This window comes from Gossypium hirsutum, chromosome A10 (assembly GCF_007990345.1).
Source record: "Gossypium hirsutum isolate 1008001.06 chromosome A10, Gossypium_hirsutum_v2.1, whole genome shotgun sequence".
NCBI classification, from domain to species: Eukaryota; Viridiplantae; Streptophyta; class Magnoliopsida; order Malvales; family Malvaceae; genus Gossypium; species Gossypium hirsutum.
In genome coordinates, this window is record NC_053433.1 from 102,544,651 (window position 1) to 102,549,564 (window position 4,914).

Consider the following 4,914-nt stretch of genomic DNA (forward strand, 5'->3'; position numbering starts at 1 on the left):
CGACAATGAAAATATCAAGGTAATATCACTTAATGATTATGACTTTGTGGTTGGATTAAAATTTATTGACCGGATTAATACACTTCTTTTTCCTTTTCCTAATTGTATATGCATGTTAGATTCGCACCATCTATGTATGGTGCCAATTAAATAGGATGGGGTGTGGAAGCTAAGGTACTGGCAACAATCCAGTTTGTTAAAGGGTACATGATTTTTCGTAATTTGATACGTCAAATTAGACTCTCTAATACACTTGAGGAGCTTATTTTCAAACAAATTAAGTATCTTTTCTATGATTTTGTTTAATTTCAACTTTTACCATTAATAAACATTTTTGGCTAAGTTTTGTCTCTTTTGTGACCCAAATTGGCAAAATGGTGCCATAGGGTAACCTAACGAGTTGGTGTAGGAAGACGACGATAGCCCAACCTCGAGGAAAACATCATTCAGAATAGGTGTCGTGACACTGATGCTATGGAAGTCCCGACACCTAATCCTTTCACCTTAAGGATATAAAAATTTTAACACAAAATCAACTTAAAGCTTAATGTCGAGAGAGTCGTGACACCGAGCTAAAATCATGAAACCGAGCTCTCAAGGTCATGATAGCCTTGAATGTATTAAAGTGAAGAAATTGGAGTCATCACCAGTGATGTCGCAACATTGACCAGGGGATGTTGCGATACTAAGACCCTCCACAACCACGAATTCACTACTATCTAGGATGTCGTGACACCGAAGCCTGGATGTTGTGCCACCACTGCTTGATGGGACAAAATTGCTGCAAAAGTAGTCTTTTGTCCAACACCATCTCCAATCAAAACACAACATCTAGGGGCAGTTTTGTCCAAAATTTGGGATTGTAGTCAACCGTTAAAAATACATTTTGGCTAAACATTTAAAGGATCCAACTTTAGTTTTTACTATCTATCATCTTTTTAGCTAAGTAGTTAGTATCATTCATCTTTTTAGGGTTTAGTTCTTAGCTTTTTCTGGTTTTTAGTGGGAGTTTAGTTTGTTTCTACTATAGCTTTTGTATTAATTGCATTTTGGTACTCCAAACTTACCTTGTATTTTCATTTTCATCCAAAGCCTTTAATAGATTTCAACTCTATTTTCTTTTCAAAGTATAAAAATATTATCTTTACTGGTATTTTCATCTCCATTGTTATTGCCATCATCTTCTTCAAGCAATCATCAAGAAATTTCTAAGCTTTCTTTAACTCTACTCTTGTGTCTATTTAATGTATGGTTTGAGTGTGTGTTGGGTTGTTGTTTACATGAAAATGATGTTAGGTAACTAAATTTATGGGGGTTGGTTGATGGAAATGTTGTTTGGTTAATTTTAGGTACATGGATTAAATTATAAAAACTAGACTAAATCGAATAGACTTCAATACTTAGAATTGACAGCTTTGGGTGAATATTTAAATATATGAGACCGAGAAGAGATCTTATTGAGCACAAATTTGGTTGTCCCGAGTTAGTTTAGTGAGGTCGAGAGATAAACCAGACTAAACCGTCTAATTTGGTAAAATGGTGTCCAAGAGGTAAAATTAGGCCAATTAGAAGTTTAAGCCTTTTTAGATCCCTAATCCAAAGACTAATCAATAACATGAAAGTCAACCAACCGTTTGTTTGTTTTGGATTATTAATCGTGTAATTTTTCATGTTTTAGTATTTGCTCATTCTTAGTGTTAATTAGTTAATTTAGTGTAATTACCCTTGATTATGAATTTTCGTAATATAGTACTTAGCAAGTAGTTAGTTAGATTTTCTATTTGCATGCTTATTGCATCTTGATCACTTTATAGTTAGATTTTCTATTTGCATGCTTATTGCATCTTGATCACTTTGTCCCTAAATTCTCTTGGGTTTGATCCTTGTAATACTCTAGTGTTTCATTATAACACTACAAATATTACAACTTGATCTGTCACACTTGTAGCATACCGTTAGATATTTAAAGTTAATTGTGTTGATTCATAGCACCAGTAAACGCGTGTTGGAGTGCGGTTAGTACAAAAAGATGAAGTTCCCTACTTAGAAACCTTGAAAGCTGACGAATTTATTGAACCCATTAATAAGATTTTGAAGGAAGAGGTATAGATGTTATAGTCTTTTTGGGATATGATGCAAGTCGAATTGCCGAAGAAGTTACCACCAAAGAGGGAGGTGGATCACAAGATCGAGTTGACGTCCAATATTGAGCAGTCAACTAAGGTCTCATATAATCAAGCTCGATTAAACTCAAGCCCCATTGTCCACAATCCTAATTTCGATGCTTCTAGGGACTGATGTTATTTTTCAATCTTGAGTTTTCCTGCAAATAGACCATCTTCTTTACGTTAATTAAAGGCAAGTAGTAAGGATCTGGCAATTTTTCTTCTTGTTTTGTTCTTGTGTGTCTGTGTAATAGCCCGATTTAAACCCTAATCGGAACGGTGGTTTCAGAACCACGAATTCGAGTTAGAAAAATATTTTAAAATTATTTTCTATGTTTATTTTGTGTGAATTTATATCTGTGAAATTTTCGTGATTTAATTTTGTTGTTTAGGTATCCGATTTAGAAACAATGACTTAAACGCGTAAATTGAAAATTGGCTAGTTCTAATAGTAGGGACTAAATTGGGGTTGGCTTCTTAAGTGGAAGCATTTTATATGCAAAAGGTCCATTTTCTTTTATTGTATGTATATATGCTAGTGTACGACATTAAATATATATACATATATTGATAAAACATATAATAAAATATTTGTAAGTTAAGCATGCGTAAGTAAGGTGGACGATTGTGTCCTTATTATATAAGTATGGGTTCTAAATTCATTAATGGCAAAATAGGAAACCAATAATTTGAGTTATTATAATGATACAAAACATATCATAAAACTTTCATTCATAATTTTTTTTTCTCGTCATTGCCGAACATAAAACAAAGAAAAGAAGAAAACATAAAGCTAGGGTTCGTACACTTCCAAGCTTAATTCAAGGTAAGTCTTAGCTCGGTTTTTGATAATTTTTACGTTTCTGAGATCGTTGCTTAGTAACCTTCAAAACCTATGCTTTAATTTTTGTTTTTGATGAATATTTTGAGTTGAGCCATTGTTGATAGCTTGTGATTTTTGTTGGTTGATGGTGAAAAATGAAAGATATGTTTTAGATTAACATATTCTGTATTGGAGTTTTTGATGATTTTGGGTAATTAGGACTTAATTGCATAAATAATAATTTGAGGGACTAAAATGTGAAATAAATGAAATATATGGTCTTGTATGAACAATAGGAATATTCGGCTAAACATGGGTACCTTGAAATTTTGCATATTTTGTGTTTGTGCAATTGGGACTAAATTGTAAAAATTATAAATGTCAGGGGTAAAATGGTAATTTGCCTATTTATGTGTTTTTGGATTAAATTGAATGAAAATATGTTTGAATGAGCTTAATTTGAATATGTTTAGATCAAGAAATAAAGAAATCGAATTTGGACCGGGGAAAAACGAAAGTTGTCGACTAGCAGCCCTTCCCATTTTACGACATCTGAGGTAAGTTTATAAGCAAAAAGATGTGTTTATTTGGTAATTAAATGTTATAATTATATGCTGTTATGAAATGTAGAATTTTAATATGTTATGGACGAAAAATGATTAAATCTGACTACTACACTTCCGAGTTCGGTTCGACCGAGTTACAACGTCCAAAAGCCCCGTATGAACCTTAAGAATAGCTAGGATACATGTGTCGTGACACAGGATTCCGATATATGTGTGCGAGTAAGACCATGGCATCGATATGTGATTCCGATATGTGTTTACGAGTAAGACCCTGTCTGGGACAGTGGCATCGATTTGTGGTTACATGTAAGACCACGTTTGGGACGTTGGCATTGTACGATTTATGTGATTAACCTAGTGTCCTATCCAATTCCGAATGGTTCATCGGGCAAAGGTAAATTGGATACGAGTGTGTATCACAAGTTAAACGGCCAGGTATGAAATAGTTGTTGGCTATTAATGATAAGATAAGTTTATACTTATATTTGTTTGTTCATGTGAAGTTGATATTAATAAATTTAAGTGATGTTGGTATGTGAAGTCGGCTTTGTGATTTTAAAAGTTGAGCATCAAGAAATGATTCATAATTATATGCAAGTGTATGATTATATATATAAATGGCCCTGTTGGTGATATATATATAAATATTTATGCTATATTATATTGTGATTTACTAGCTTATGTAAAAAGTATATGCAGGTTTAATTATAATATAATTAGTTGTTTGGAAAGTTGAATGATAATAAGATAATTTAACCTTTTGACTATTCGGCCAAGATAATGTCCATGTGTGAATATATACATGGGGATTTATATATAGGTTTCTAGTTGAGATTAAATGGTATATAGTTTTTATTTACAATGTATTAACCTGACTGAGTTGAACACTTTGTTAGGTCAATTATTTGCTTATGACTTGCTAAGCTATAATAGCTTACTGTGTGTATACTTGTTTCTGTTTTTTTTTAGATTTTGGAAATCAAGTTACAAGCTCGGGGATCGTCAGCGAGGCTCATCACACTATCTACTATTTTGGTACCTTTATAAGTTAAATACGAATTATGGTATGTATAGACTAAAGTGTGCTTGACTTGATGAATTTAGGATATGTATAAACCAAGCCATGCGAAAATGGCTTAATCTCTATGTTTAAATTTGGTTATGTAGCTCATAGTCTATGTACGTTTTTGTCATAATGTTATGAGCCAAGAATGCATGATATCGTAGTAGGTATTATATATATCTGAAAAGATGATGAATTTGGATATTCACGAAAGTGTTTCAGTCATGGTTATGTTTGGAGAGAAGTGTATGTGAGTTATGGATTAGTTAATTAGATGGAATAAATTTGCATTTTATT

The 4,914-nt window shown here is 32.6% G+C and overlaps 1 long non-coding RNA gene across 1 annotated transcript; it reads left to right on the forward strand.

Moving 5' to 3' along the window:
• Window positions 1-2,891: 2,891 nt before the first annotated feature.
• LOC121207547 (uncharacterized) lies at window positions 2,892-4,914 on the forward strand. Its single transcript, XR_005902621.1, has 3 exons — window positions 2,892-2,991; window positions 3,462-3,545; window positions 4,524-4,914. It is a non-coding gene; the product is annotated as an uncharacterized lncRNA (long non-coding RNA).